The 16,484-nt window shown below is 41.2% G+C and overlaps 1 protein-coding gene across 7 annotated transcripts in view; it reads left to right on the top strand.

The window, feature by feature from the left end:
- Positions 1-16,484, top strand: part of LOC119021868 (neurexophilin-4) — a 114,658-nt gene that overhangs the window by 75,350 nt on the left and 22,824 nt on the right. The window contains exon 1 of one of the 7 annotated variants that reach the window (XM_037102427.1): positions 15,262-15,279. The exons of the other annotated variants lie outside the window; for them this stretch is intronic. The gene's annotated coding sequence lies outside the window, so the exon portion shown is untranslated. Of the gene's footprint in view, positions 1-15,261; positions 15,280-16,484 lie in introns of those variants that run through there. 7 annotated transcript variants of the gene reach the window in all.

Here is a 16,484-nt window from a genome sequence, read left to right as displayed (position 1 = left end):
AAAGAAACAGGTTCTCACTCCAAACTCATGAAATGCGTCAGTTTTGCACACAGAGAACTCTGTGGTCAAGTTCCTAAAAATGTATAATATGCCAATGCGCTTAGATTTCCTAAATAAAGCTTGCTGTTTATAGTTCACATATTATGACATTGTGACCTTTTTACCATTATTGACATTGTCAAACAGTCATGGTTTGCTTACATTCATCCTCAAAAAATGTTTTAAACAAATCACTTGCACCATCGTACCACCCGAACTGCCTAATGGCTTTTCTCTTTCTTTTGTTTTTTCTTTGTTTTCTTCTCTCTCCCGAATGAGAGGAGTGCTTCAAGAAAGGACCTACAGCGACCTACAGCAGGGCCACTGACCAGGCAGCTGTATTGATGTGTTGGTAGTGAGAATGGGCTGGTCAAAAAACAGATATTATAAAAAGACTACTTCATGTGAAGTAAGATATATTGAAAGCAGTTCTCAACCATGAATCATGTCGAGTATGGAATCAGGATAAAATTTAAAATTTTGGTCACCTTAGCCTCTAAAAACGAGAAAGGCCCTCTCTGCAGTGTTTGATTTGTCTGTTCTGGACTTCTGTAGAAACACCGTGGTGCAACATGGTGGACTGGAAGAGGATCTGGTCCCTCTGTAGATTTAAAGTGTGATTCTAAGGTAGAAAAAAAATATGAAGTTTCAGATGATTCCACGCTAATAAAAATCTGATCATGAATATTTTATTCCCTTGCTGCCAATAGATCCTCCTCAATCCTACGAACTGGACCTTTAAATAAAATGTCCATTATTAGACAAACGTTGTCGGAGATATGCAAGGAAAAGTGACAGAAGACTTTTCAGTCATCAAACATGTCTGGCACAGTAGATTTGGTGGAAATTGAACAAATTATTTAAGGAGTTAATTAGTTTTACAGCTTTTGATAACAGTATCAGAAAAAAATAAGATTTTAACTAGCTGGTGGTGCTAAGGGAAAGGCAGATAATTACCAAAATCATGATGTCCACAGTGGCACGGGTCTGTAATTGAGGCCCAGTGTACACAAACATGGGGCTTCTGGTAAACTCACAAGTAACTAAATGATCTATTGGCTTCACTCTGGTAGCATCACCTCCTGTTCTGCATAGCTGTGCAGTAGAATGACTGATGTCATTGCTAATTTTCTTCAGTCTGTCAGTCTTCGGAGGTATTTGCTCTCCATTTATCTGAGGTCTTAGCTGTTTTTCGTAGTTATTTTGAAATAAATGCTTTTTAAACAGGACAAGGTATTCCCAGTAAAAACAGAGGATTGCGTGAAAAATAAAGTCAATTTTTCTGTTTAATTTTACAAACTAGCCTCCAGCTGTCAGAAGAGTGTTGCTTCGGTTTGGATCGCCTAGGTTGTGAATGCCAGATGGTGGGCTTTTCACATAACTGCAAATAACGTTGGCGATTGGTAGAAAGCTTTAATGTTGGAAAGAAAAATATGGAAATCAGAGAAGCAGAAGCAAACAACTTGAATAAAAGCGTCCCCTCCTGTCTCGTCTGGGCTGCGTTGCTGCTCCAGAAAGCACAAGTTAATATAAAATGGTAAACAGAATGTCTTTCATATAGTAACAGTTCAAAGCATGATGGCAGATACAACAAAATGTGTTTCCATGTTAAGTGATTTACTACCTTTCGTGGCTGAATTAAAACTCTGTGGATTTGTTCTGTGTGTCATTTGGAAATCAGAGGAACCAAATAAGGGTTGTAGCTAATCACGGTGCCTGCATATCAAAACAAGTCCCATTCAACTGTGACGGGAGGAAAATGTGAAAAAAATATGCAAGAAAAAAAAAAAAAGAAAGAAAGAAACAGAACACATGCTGGAAACTGGAGCACTTAAGTGGCAGCACAGATTGTGCTTGCACAGTTGACAGTTGTGTAGTTACTTTAAAAATCCAGACATACAAAGCATAATCAAAATAATTTAACGTCAAATTATTTTTTTTTCTCACATTTTATTAGAAAGACAAATTAGTATCCAAACTTGCTTTAAAGCCACCAACTGTGCTGCCTAATGTCAAGGCTGTCATATCATGATGTGGGGACTGTGTAACTCTCAGAGCTGATGAATATAAAGCTGATATGTAGCACTTTAGGATGAGTCTGAGCTCCTATGAGAGCAGTAAAATCACAAATAATGAATTTCACAATGCAATGAGTGTTATTTACATTAATAATGAATGAAAAGAAAAATTCCAAAAGAACTACGAGAAATATTCTCTTGTGAATGACTGTCACAATGGCTACACGTCGAATCCGAGCCACACTGGTGCAGTAGAATAATACGCAAACATGCATCACAAATGGACAAGCTACCATACCGGCAAAAAAAATGGCGCTGCTGGCGACGGCCCCTAATGTTGGTTATTTCTGGGTCCCCAACGAAACACAGATTATGACTCCAACCCTGACTGTTCCCTTGACTCAGAAAACGATCTGCCACAACCTCCCCAGCATGTCATTATATTATAACATTATGTTGTATAACTCATCTAACAAAAAATAATTTACTAAAAGACAGCAGAGGAAAAGGTTTTTGGATCTCCTTTTTCTTCTTTTCTTCTTCTTCTTCTCCTCCTTCTTCTCTTTCTTCTTCTTCTTACTCTTCTCCTTCTTCTTTGTTTATTGGAAGCTCACAAACTTCCTATAAAGGGTGTATGAATAGCTGGAATTCCCAGTTCATCATATTTGGTTTACTGTATATGATTACTTAATCAGAAACATAGCCAGTAACTATGGCTGTCAATTAAACATAGTGAAGTAAAAAGTACAACACATGCCGTAGAATGTAGGAGTAATGAAGCAATGAGCACAAATATAGCATACACAGTAATGTGAGGTGCATCTGTGCATCAAGTGTAGAGCTTGATTAAATGAACATAGTTACTTTCCACCGCTGACGAGTTTATGATGGTGTACTTCACATTAAACCTTTTAATTGAGGCATAATAAGCACTCATCATTGATTGTTAGGCTCCAAATTTATGTCAAAATATAGTGAATAGTCCCTCTGCACTTTATATTTGAGTAAAGAGCTACAAATATAAAGCAGTTATCTCTGCCACAGAATGAATGAACGCGCCTCAGGCAGCAGCTGAGATGATGTGTGAAAAGGCATGTAGAGTACAGTATGAGGTCAGTCCATCTGAATTTAACCGACGTGACGCCTGACTCACATAACCACGCTGTTCTCTGCATTACGGCAATGCGCACCATCGCGAAGCGAGGCCGCACAAGACAGCCGTCTTTTCTGCAGACAAACGCTGAAATTGAATGTGAGTTCATGGTGAGAAAACGCGCCCTGATGCCTCCGAGTAAGGGGGGGGAATAGACTTTCACCAGTCGCTATGCAAGCTTTAACATAGGTGGAAAATATCTCTGACCTGTTGTTGGAAAAATTAGCTCTTGAGCTCCAGCGAACACACCGCCTGACAGAGAAAGAGGCAGAACACTGGGCTCCACATCAGACCATGCTGCCTGGGTTTCACTGCCAGGATAATCTGGGGAAGAGGGCCTGTGCACAGCTGTTGCCTCAGCCCCAAGAGGGTCTTACATCTCACGGCCTGATCCACTGTCCAGGCTCCGACACAGCTTTCTATGACTTTGCCAGCTCACACGGTGACGGAGGAAGTGGTGATGGTGGAGATTGTTGGGCTGTAGAAAGCAAGTGTGTGAAACTCCATGGATGTCATTGTTGTAGTTTTTGCATCATTATCCGTTGCTTACCTGCACTGCGCTTCTCTGTATCCTCTACCTTTCTCTCTCTCCTCTCCACCTGAGTTAAGGGAAGGGAAGGAGGATAAGGGCAAAGCACATATGGAGGTCCAGGTCAAGATAACCACACCTGATCTGTCTTGAACTGAGCTCTGCCCACACTGCAGAACACACACTCACACAGCATTTTAATGCATCCTCAGCTACCTCAATAGATGCGCTACCATTATTACAACAATACTGTGTGTGACTCACCGAGCCTTATGGAAAATTGCTCCCTGAGAGGAGTTGTGCGGGGCAAAAAAAAAGGGGGGGGGGAATGTCTGAGGAGACGATAACGCCTGAAAAGGAATCAATTCAAAAATATTACTCGTAATCTGTTTGCTGCATAGATATGTGACACAGACGTGCACGCAAAGAATGGAGCAGTGATAAAATGAAATGTCCCTGAGCACAGGCATCAACACTCACATACAGCCGGGAGGTAAAATTAAGGAATGCGGCGTACACAAGTGCCTGATTGCTCATGTTGTCGCGAACAAGGTGTGATAGACAAAGAGCTTATCTATTACGCTGCAATTACCATGGAGGTATTACAGCCGTGATGGCACAGCGGAGAAAATGAACACTTAGCTGAAGCCGATAAAGGGACATTACAGCTGGGTGTGTCACGGCCCTGTAATGCCGACTGCTAAGTGTGCAGACATCCATCACTGTGCCATGTTCTGAACACAGAAGGGCAAGGGGGGAGCTCCACAACTTCATCATCTCACTGTTCAAATGTTGACTCTAACTGTGTGAGATCAAAATGTTTGTGTTCTTGGTTTAAAATGTTTGACGTGCCTTGCAGGAGATACCGTAGTCAGTAGGGCTGCGTATTGAACCTCAGCAGTTCTGTGTTGCTGACTTGAATTTACTCAAATTAGCATTGAGTGTCTTTTTAGATTTGTAGATTAATAATTTAATCAGTTAGTTTCAGGGATAGACAAAGAGCTTATCTGGTACGCTGCAATTACTGCGGAGGTACTGCAGCCGTGATGGCAAAGCGGAGAAAATGAACACTTAGTTGAAGCCGATAAAGGGACATTACAGCTGGGTGTATCACGGCCCTGTAATGCTGACTGCTAAGTGTGCAGGCATCCATCACTGCGCCATGCTCTGAACAGAGAAGGGCAAGGGGGGAGCTCTACAACTTCATCCATCATCTCGCTATTTAAATGTTGACTCTAACTGTGCGAGACCAAAATGTTTGTGTTCTTTGTTTAAAATATTTGACGTGCCTTGCAGGAGATACTGTAGTCAGGAGGGTAAAGAACCTCAGCAGTTCTGTGTTGTTGATCTGAATTTACTCAAATTAGGATTGAGAGTCTTTTTAGATTTGTAGATTAATAATTTAATCAGCTTCTGGGATCTACTGTATTTTATTCAGTCAAAGTTCTTAAATGTCAGGGCACACTTGTAGCATGGCAGCAGCATTGTTGTTGGCTCAGACATTCATGCCCCTGCTCAGGAGGAATTTTGATAATTTTGGTGATCCCTTCACTTTTCATCTAGCGCCTTCATCAGTTCGAAATAGTTTACAGCATTTTGCTTTATGAACAAATACGAAACTAATCACATTACCGTCAGCCTGATCTGTACTTAGTGTTAAGTGCTTTAAGCAAATATTATGATGCACCAAGTCTCTTTTGGCTTCATGCATCACTGACGAGCTTTCATAGGCATGAACTGGGCTCCACCTCCAATGCTGTATCCAGATTTCCCTTCTTTGATCCATGGAACAGCCTCACAGAGCCACCAGCATGGCGGCAGATCTACAGTCTTGTTAGATTGCATTTAATGTTTGAGAACTTAAGTCTTGTACATTGAAAGAAAAAAAAATATTTTGCAGAAAATCAAGCTGTCTTAAAAAAGTATTGTTTTTTTGCTTTAGTAATGAAACTTTGGTCTCATATTGGCACAGGGAAAAAAATCACACTGAAAAAATCAAAGTTGCAAGTTATTCTTAATGAAATCCCTGCTTTTTCTGAGCTGTGGTTTTTTTGTTTTTTCTTCCTTCAGTAATTATTTCGACTGTTGGTTTGCCTGAACCTCTACTGGGGTTTTGTTGTTGTTGTCCTCTTTTGCATGACTTAATAAATAAAGCAGCGAGGGAGACTCTGGGTGTGAAGTGGTCAGCCCTACTTTGGATTGCTCTACTGGTGTTGCTCCACTTTGAGGGGTCCCCAGTCATCTTCGTGATGTGAGCAGTGTGTTAATCTCTCTCTCGCCGTCTCTCACTCGCTCTCTTTTTCCTGGCTGCGAGGAGCAGAGTCGAGCTTTGGAAATATATCACATCAGAATGGACGCTTGGCTCCTGATGATGGGCACTGTGTTTGTTTCATACATGCATGATGAGGAGCTCAGCTCTCGGCGGGGGCCACCAGTTATGGCATAACGCCGCTGTCCGTGGTCAATGTGTTGCCTCGTCTCAGCACCCCCCGGGAGAAGCCGCACGCTGGGCTTCATACTTTTGCTATCTGATCTAGCAGTGTGTATTCTGATGCGTTCACGTGTGTTTACCGATGCGAGAGACAGGCATGTGAACTGAGCACGGGCTCACACAGAGCACTGAATTGTTGCAGAATCCTAAGAAAAAACGCCAGGTTGTGTTGGTTTGTGTACGTCTATATATTCTCCACTCGCACTTGTATGATTTGCTCTGTACACAGTGTTTGTGTATGAGAGTAGCGCACATTGGTTAAGAAGGTATTAGATAGCCTTGGGTTTTTCACAACGTCTTATGATTAATAGTGACACACCTGGGGGAGATATATAGAATAGGATTTGTGCATGTAATGAAATATTAAAGTGTAATCCAAGCGACACCAAATATCATAACTCATGGCACAGACGGCAGGGAATGCTCAGGGTCAGCTCGGTGTGAGGACCCTGCCACGGACAGGATTGCGGAGGAGGGATTGGTTTTTATCATTTTTTAATATCTCCACCATGGCTTGTAATGCATTAATTCAGACATGCATTGAATTTATTGGAGAACTGAGGCAGGGTGAGAGGGGAGGAAAAAGACGTAGGTAACCCAGCGAGAATGGTGACCCCTTTGCTAAGCCTCGGTGTGCACTGAACCCTCGGCAATCTTAATAAATAAAAGATCCTGCAGAAATCCACTCGACATAGAAGAATCCCAGGGATGTGATGTTGTTGTTTTTAAAGAAGACATGTAATAAAGGCGTCTTGTTTGCTTCCGTGTCCGTCCTTTCAGGATTCCAGCAGCTACATGGGATGCATTATTGAGATGAAAGCAGGACAGTGTGCTTGCACAAGCTGTTATTTTTTTGGATTTGTTCCACGCAGACTGTTTTCCCATGTCGAAACTTTTTCTTTATATATTGTTTCCTGGACTGGAGCTTAATGGAGAGTGTTCTGGAGATTTTCAGTGGCGAAGCGAGCACTCGGCAGAACCATTTGGTCACAGATCCCTCACACTGCTCTTGGCCCATTTCTTTGTCTTTCTCCCCCTCGCTGTCTTTCATCTTACACCCCTCTCACCTGCCACCTGTCTGTCAAAACCTTCACAATCGAGCCTCTATCTTTTTGCTCCATCACCCCATTTCTCCTATTGCATGCTCTTTCCACCCTTTCTCCTCTCCCCTGCTCCCTCCCTGCTAGATACCGGTCATGCCCGGGCTGCAACTACTTTGCCAGTGTGTCTGATTAAAATGTAGCCCTGGAAGAAATAAAATATGTGAGGAGAATTTCATAGTCTCAGCTTCCTTGTGCTCTGATAGCTCGCGCTTGTGTGGAGACAAGATTTGCGTTTTATTTTCCCTTTTTCTTTTGCTGGTGCTTTTCTGGCTCCAGTCACCATGTTTCTCTCCGGGTGTTTCTGGATCAAGACATGGCAGTTCTCACTGCTGAATTATATAAAATCTCTGCTTGGTTTTTAGTTAATTAGCCTGAGCAACAGAGAAGCAAGGGGGATGGGGAGATTGATGGCAAGAGGGAAGGACTGGTGCGTGCGGAGGCGGCGAGGGTAGACTTTCCCTCCTTTAACTTGGTCCAAATTGGCCCAAAGGAGGTTGCTGGGGAGGGAGTCTAGGTCAGGGCTAAGGAAGAAGAGGAGAGTGGAGCAGACTGAACTCGAGGCTGTGTGGGCAACATCAGAAAATCATCTCACATCTCGACTGCCCTCACATTGGCAAATTTCATTATAGTTTCTCATGCAGAGCTCAACTGTCGGCGTGTGTTAGTGGACCTTGACATGTATGTTACCACTTTATGCCTTTGATGTTATTACAGAGTCTGGACAAGGGAATTACATATTGAGGGGCTGTAGCTGTCTGTGAGGAAGTTACTAATATGTGAGCAGCCTCGCAGGAGTACGTTTTGTTCACTCACTGCAGTCTGACACGGCTCGCTGTGTGTTTGTGTTTGTTAGAGGAGCCGGTGTGGCCCTAAAACCTTCAGCTAATGATCGGTGGAGGGATCATTTACAAGCCTATCAATCAGCAACAACAATTAATTGGCTGTTGGTGTTCAACTAGTCAGAACTTAATTGAAGACATCTTGAATTTGTTTTTCAGCTAGTTTCTGGTTTAAATGGAGATACATGGAATACATTTTCTGAAAGAAAAAAATGTAGTTATGCAATGCATATAATTATATTCTCCAAAAAAAGATTTTTCTGCTGCTCTTAAATGCATTGTGACAACCTTTAATTTACTTTAAAATGATTAGTGGTCTTGTCGTGTGAGACTTTCCTCATCAGACAAATGACAACTTTTTCTTTGTTTGTTTTCAGTATAAATAAACTTTCTGTCTCAACCTTTAAGCCAGCACTGAGAATAAGGTGCAAATCACAGAGTAACTCACAATATGATGCGATACAATGTGATACAATACAATTCACAGTGATGATAATTTTATGATACAGCGTTTTTAAGATTACCGATACATGGCAAGAGCGGGAACAATGTAATTATTTACTGCATTGTGGTGTCAGTTTCACAGAATTTGAAACCAGCTGAGATGAAAAAAAAATTGGACAAAAAGTGCACAAAGTCTAACACACACACACACACACACACACACACACACACACACACACACACACACACACACTCACTGCTCATGTTTATATGTGCCATCATTCCAATGTGCCACATGTTTTAAGTAAAACTATTGATATGTGGTGCCAGCAAAGATATCTGGGGTCCAGACTTCAAATGGAGATTGTGAGGTTTAGGCTAGAATAAGATTTAACACCATATTTTTTTCTAATCGGCAAAAGCCTGAATCACAGTTTTAAGGCAGATTGAAATATCTCTTCTTTTTCTCCTTGAAGACCTTATTGACCTCGAGGATGGTGATATTTCTTACTTTGACATTTTGACATTGAGGGTGTCATATCTTTGGATGTTTAGTAAAAGATAACATGAGAACGTAATCAAAATTTTCTTGGCAAATATCTGAGAACAGCTGCTCTGTAGTAAACATTAAATGTCACACTTTTTCTCTTTTGATTAGGCCTTTAAAAAGTAATGTGTGCAATTCAACTCGCTCGAGTGTGTGGACTCTGCAGAAAATCAGTATTCAAACCATTTAAATATTCAGTATCAGTATATAGATGTTTAAAAAGTGTTTTTAAATCCCTGGCAATCCAACAAAAACTCCACACTTTTGAATTAAATCCACTGGATGGAACAGGTTATGACTCAGACTCAGACTCTGGCCTTAATAAAGATAGCTAGCACTGCCATCCACTCGCTCACCCTGAATCACAGCTAAATTAAACACATCCATATCCTCCCAAAAATGTGCTTTCTCTCTATGTTTCCCGGTCCGAAGACTTCAGATGGAACCAGTTTGCGGAAGCCTCAGTTCACTTCGCTCACCAGATGTCACCCTCCCCTCGGCAGACACTTGGACCAGACCCCAACCTTGCATGTTGCGACATGATAGTGACATAATGTGTTAACCAGAAACGGGCAGAGAATGAGTGCTAGGAAGTGACAGACAGAGGGACAGACGGGGGAACAGACACATATGTTCCACCAGCGAGAGGCCGGACACCTCGCTGCAGAGCGCTGCGCTTCTGTATGTTCAGCTGAGGAGAGTGTGAACAATGTAATGCAGCATAAACAAGCAGGACAACAGCAGAACAGTGTAACCCCTGAAGGACCCGCCGAGGAGTGCTGATCAAACTCTTCTTCCTCTCCTCATGACTTTGGCCAGAGAGCTTGGCAACGGTACAACCTTAAACTCTCGGTGCATGTCTGCTGTAGTGAAATACGCTGCATGAGTGGCTGCATGAAGTTCAGCTAACTACAGTTTAGGGATGAAAAGACAGTAATCGCTTGAATGAATCAAGTTAATTTCCGAACTCTGTGATCCATGTGACTCATCCTGTACACACCCCAGGACTTCAGACGTCTGTATTTCTTTCATTTTCTTTTTTTGTATCAAACTTTAAAGTCCTATATTTATGTCTACTGAATTTTAAGTCCAACTGAAATTAAATTGTGTGGGGTCTCCCTGCAACAGGATACAGATCTGCTCTGAAGAATTTATGTATTCGGTATTTGACTAGAACAGTTTAAATATGATTGATGGATGATGTCAACTTACCAGAAAAGCTTTGAACCACAAGCTACAATAACCTTCGAGCTTATGTCTCCTTGTTCCCTTGAGGATTATGTTTCATGGAGACAAGTCTTGTGTTACATTTCAGGTAGCCAAATGAGCAACCAGACAAGACGAGAAAATGTGCCGCTAAAATAAAAACGTACCCACAAACATCTGCCTGTGCAGAGAGCAGCTGTGCACATGCCCCTTGAATCTGGCTGTGGGTTGTGCCGAGTTTGCGGTGACAGCTGTGTGGAAAGTGTATGTAGTATGTGGGTTGTGTTACCATCAGAGACAGCTCGATTCACATGAATATGTGATGATGTGGGCCGAACGTGCAGGTGTTCAACCAATCAGTGTCCTTTATGGAACTACAGGCAGCTACATGTTTGGCTTAGGTGTGACAACCAACGAGAGAAACAACATAGCTGCTTTAGTGGCTGTTAAGTCAGAACTGAAGAGTTTGAATAGAAAGAACGAACTAACGAAAAATGGCAACTGAGAGCCTTTCTCAGTGGAAAACTCTGGAAACTCAGCTCACGACTGGCAGGCTGGTAGGAGTTTGATTTGCCAACGGTCCTGCTGGTGATAGTGCTCTCCCACTGTTGATCTGATTGGTTGAAGTTAGCCAGGGATAGACGGTGATTGACAGATGGGTCATCCAATTACCTGCCAAGTATCTTTTGAAACTGACAACAAACAGTGATGGCAAAAGATTTAGGGGTGAGGTAAAATGCAAGTTTCAAAATCACAACAACTGTGGCTCCAAACAGGAACTATTAGAGTGAGAATTGCATAGCAGGAGAACATTTCATGCAGCGCCATTGAAAACGGACGTTGACAACAGTGAAATGAGCTTGAGTACTCAGGGCTGAAGCATTCAAAGCACCAGCAAACGTCACAAAACAGTAGGGATGTATGAGTCCACATCAGTCATAATGGTAGTACTTGGAGCACAGTAGTTTTTGAGGTGGCGCATGGTGAGGAAAATTGAGAACCATCTGTTTACACTGAATATATCAACAATGACTGAATGGGTTACTATAAGATTTAGTACACACGATCCTCACTCAAGATCAATCTGGTTGTTGTTACTGTTTGTTGTTACTGTTTAGCGAATGATTGCATGCTAATATCTTAAAGATGGTGACAGTGGTAAACATTATTGGCACCACAGCCTCATTGGGCCACTATGGTCTGGTTTAGTTCTCCCTACCGTCCCTCACCACTGCTACTTCTGCCAGTTCTACTCTTAAGTGTTAACCCAACTCTTCCTGCTCTCCAGGTATTAATTTCCTTTAGATTTCTTTCTCTATCGCTCTGCAGTCGGGTGTTTTCTTGTAGTTGAGATAAGGTGGCCGGCGTGCTCTCATGTCGTGCAGCATCAGACAGCAGAGTATTGAGAGGCCAGCGACGCGTCCTGATGGCCCACCGAGCTGCATAAATCAAACACATGCGGACACAAGGACAGAAAGAAAAAGATTAAAAAGATATCTGTGAGAGATTGACTACCCTGTTGCCTTGTAAAATAGAACTGCCCAAAGGTTAAAAAAAAAAAAAAAAAAAACATACAACATTATATAAGTACCTGTGCAGTAGTCCGGTATCAAATACCCCGTGTGGACCTTGAATGAGTAAATCCTCACTTGGAGAGGCAGAATTTATGGCATAGTTCACCAGCAGAACATCATTCTTGAGATCGACTTGACGACTTAACCTTAGAGTAATATCAAAAATGATGTGTCCACAAATTTTGCCCGCACATTATTGTGTGCCTCAAGGTTTATCACGTCTTACAAAATCTCATCAGGCCAAAGCAATTTGTATTTAACTGGATGTGCATTATTTGGAGATTGCCACACAGAGATTAAAATGAGATTTACAAATGAGTGTTGCTGATAAATGTTTGTTGTAATTTTCTCCGATGTTTAATCCACGAGGTCAGTGCTTCCCACGAGCCCTCCCCGTGTCACCCATATCAATTCTGTAATTCACATTCCACCCCCGCCATTTTCTGCATTTTTATATCAGATGCTCTACCTGCTCCAGTTATTATCTTTTACAGCACATAGATCACACAAAAAAAAGCTTTAGATTTAATGTGGTTTTTTTTCTGAACCCCTCCCACCAGCGAAAAAACTGCTGCACCAAACACCTCTTGGTGTCTTTATGCACATTGCATCGACAATGATTTCTATTTTGGTAAGAACTGATTTTCATCTGCGATAACAAATGTTCTTTGTTGCGATATCAACACACCCTCCCATTTTCATTTACCACATCTGATGTTAGCAAAGATTGGATTCTGTTGCCAAATGGTTCAGTTAATGATTTCATTCCTGTTCTTCATTGAGATGTCAAACCCCAGTGTCTTCTTTTTCGTTGTAGAAAAGGAGATTACGGGTCTGTTGCCAAATAATTTCACACTTGTTTTTGTAGATGAGACTGAATGTCATGCGCGATAAATAGTTGTCAATCCTTTAAGGCTCAGATGTTTTTCTACACGTACATGGCAGTGGTGGATTTGATCTACAGCTTGAATTTTTATATATTTTTAGCCGTCAGAAAGAGCCGGAGAGTTATTTGGCAGGCAGCTCACTGAGTGATATAACGCAGTATGATAAATCTGCAATACAAGCTCATCATGAAGTCAGTGAAGGGGTAGGTGTGATGGTTGGGATCAGTTTGGAAACCATTAAAAAATGTTTCATGAGTAACTGTTAAAAAGACAGTGATATTGAGTGATTAAGGCTGCTAAGAGATAAGTTCTACTTGTCCGTGAACGATCCTGACCCTCGGTTTTGTTTTGATTGATTTTGAGCTACATGCGTTTTTGTTTTTTTTAATGTTGGCAACCCACTTTATATTCAGGATTTTCAAATACCTGATGTTCAAATTCCTCATTGCCTTCTGTAAAAGTGATACTTTTGAATTTGACTCATCACTTTTTCATTTGTTTTTGTTTTGTTTGTTTTTTTATTTAAGAACCAGCTCACCAATTAATGTAGTAAAAGAAGACATGAGAGAAAGTATTCTTTGAGGTCTGTGAATAAGCTTGTCAATAAGTGGTTTCAATGAGCCTATCAACACTGAATTACCCGCATCTACAAAGTGACTAGTGACTGAAGTTGTTGAATAAATGTAGTGGAGGGGAAGTATAAAGTAACAGAAAATGTAAATACTCAAGTAAAGAACTTTGAAATTGTATTTAAGTGCAGTACTTGAGTAACAAATTGGTATCTGTTACACGTATCGGTTTTGGAGTCAGCCATTCCAAAAAAAACCTAAAAAACATATCAGTTGAACCCTAATGGATGTTGATTCATACTTAACTTAAAGGTTTAGAAGGAGCCAGCAGACAGAAGTTAGTTAGTTAGTTAGTTTCTTCTCAGCATCAAAGGAAAAGGTCCAGATTTCTGCATTTAATTTAGCAGAATTCCACAAACTCCGTTTTGGCACGATAAATAAATACAGCAGCTTACACGCACAGTAGTGACTTTGTGTTGATATCTATTCATTCTGGCACGACCGAGAAGGCTCCATTTCAGTTTAGTTTTCAATTATCAGCAAACAAACAAACCCTGTTGCCAAAGTAGTCAACTGTCGTGATCAACTTTGTCTCTTCCTCGTCACTCTGACACAGCTGGAAAGGTTTTTTCGCTTCATATGTTTGAGGTTCAGAGACAGCAATCTGTTCTTCAGGATCAAAATGCTTTATTAATGCACCAAAAATAATCACAAAATGTTCTAATATGTAGTGTTTGCAGTGTGAAGAAGGCCATTTGGTGCCTTTATTGTCAGTTTTGTTGATCGTTCTCTTATTGTTTTAGATGTCTTCTTTCAACGATTTACATTTATTCCATCGCTGGTCTCAACACTCCAGATTTTCAGCTTTTAAGAGAACCGTTAACACTTATTTCAAATTATCTTTCTTCCACAAGATATTTTCCCAGTTGCCCATGTTGGTATAAGTAATGCAAAGTTGTTGCTGTATTTTTCTGTAAGCCAAAGAAATGTTTTCAGCTGTATTGAGAATATAAACTAACCTCCATTTAGCTCCACTATGTTGGTGAGAGGAGAGATGTAGAACTCAGCAAATACACCCCAAACTATTTACCAGATTAAATTGCATTGGAAACCAACCCCACATCACCTTTTTCTACAGTTTACCAAATTGAGTGTCATTTCTAACTTGCATTTGTGACTGTGAATGTGGCTGGATTGGTCATTTACAGAGAAGGACAAAGGTGTCATATCGCTATTTTCAGCCCTGGTGTGGTTAGGGCACAAATCAGATTGCTAGAAGTTAGTGTTTGCTTTGCCAAGAGCTTCAGAGCGCAAGATGCATAATGTCATTACTGATTCAGTCAGCAGAGGGTGTTGTCAGGAAGGATGGAGGGAGTGAGGAAGGAGGAGGAGGAGGAGGAGGGTGCAAAAAAGAAAAAAAGAAAAAATCTCAGCTAAAATTAAAAAATGCCACAAAATGAAATAAAGATGAGTGCTCCACTGAGCCACAGACTGAATATAAAAGACAATCCTGTGAAATATACATGGCTGGTGGGAGAGTTGAGCAGAATGCTAAGCTCCAAACTCTACCTGTAACCCACAATAGCGGGCCTGATACTGAGCCTGCTCATCATCCCAGAACATTTAGGGATCAAGCCAACCGCTGCGATCTGTCCAATGGTGAGCCTCCTTGCTCGCCTAGGCAACAACAGACAGGAAGACATTGATGGGAAGAAACCATCTTCTATATTTAATAAGATTTGGTGTTATTTTCCCCTGTCTGTAATGCCTTTATTATTGCAGATTGGCTTAGCGGTGAAAGGTATTGATTGTGAGCCAGAGCCCCAACTGAGACTGAAGTGAAGGAAGCAGTGATGGAGGGTGTGGACTGTTAGCAGCAGGTGATTTGTGCGTGTTTAAAAAAAACATGTTCTTACCCCGTCATGGAAGGTGTTATTTTCCAACACACTTTACTCAAACGAGCGGGGTGCATTTATTTATTTATTTATTTATTTATTTATTTATTTATTTATTTATTTATTTATTTATTTATTTATTTATTTATTTATTTCATTAAATCAAAGCAGTCATACTTCAGTCCCTGACAAAACTACCTCGGGCACCTTTTTTTGTGGCATGTGGAGACTAATTGTAACAGCTGGTGTACGGTGCATGCAGCAATGCTAGAAAGATACACCTTTACATGTAATATCATGTGCCAGAGAGACAGTAAATGGAAAATCATTTGTATTGTAATTTTTGGTTAGTTTAATTCTTAAAGCAAAGAGAGACATTAGATACACGTCTCACTTATATTTGGAAGTGGCGATGGCGTTCAGAGTTTAATTCAGAGCTGCTCTTCTGCACACTTAATCCCACATGTGCTCCAGTTGGATACTGTTTGAAAACCCCGACCAAAAATAATGAACTCAAGGACAAAAAAAAAAACAGCAGGGAGGGAAAGATATATGGAGATGATGAGTGAGTGATTGTGCTGGTGTTCCTATTCTTAGCCTTGCAGTGGGGAAGCAGGACTAATGATGCCTCCTGACCTTAATGCCTAGCACTCAAGGTCAGTCCCTACCACTGATGCATTGTGGGCAAGGTGTCCTGGACCGCTGAAGAGCACTGCCAGATTGAGTTTGTTGTTATTGTTGTTGTTGTTGTGGTTGTTCTGTGACTCTGCCCCAGAATTTATCACTGTTCTCACTGAAAGAATAACAGATACAATCACAGAACAAGCAATTTATTCAGCAGTGCTGCTCTGAAGGGAACTACCGGAACTTGTTCTGCAAGTTACACTCCCCATTTTTCACTGTTTCTTCGAGCTATGCACTGATAATTTCGCACTAATGCTGAGAGGAAAATAATGTAAGACAGACAAAGGATGCGGAGCGAGCTTTACTCGTGGTGTTCACGCAGCAGCAGGCACATTAAATTGAACACATTTGCATTGAAAGTGAAAGCAGAGACGTTTGGGTCACAGTCGACAGTCGCCCCATCCGAACACGTATCTGCGGTTGATTATTTTGCAGTTTTTGTGGGGGGATAACAAAATAACAACCCTGACGTTATCGCATCTGTCTGACAATCCCTGTCTAAGTGC

Source organism: Acanthopagrus latus, chromosome 6 (genome assembly GCF_904848185.1).
Source record: "Acanthopagrus latus isolate v.2019 chromosome 6, fAcaLat1.1, whole genome shotgun sequence".
In the NCBI taxonomy this organism is placed as follows: Eukaryota; Metazoa; Chordata; class Actinopteri; order Spariformes; family Sparidae; genus Acanthopagrus; species Acanthopagrus latus.
This window is presented reverse-complemented; position numbering and strand designations above follow the sequence as displayed.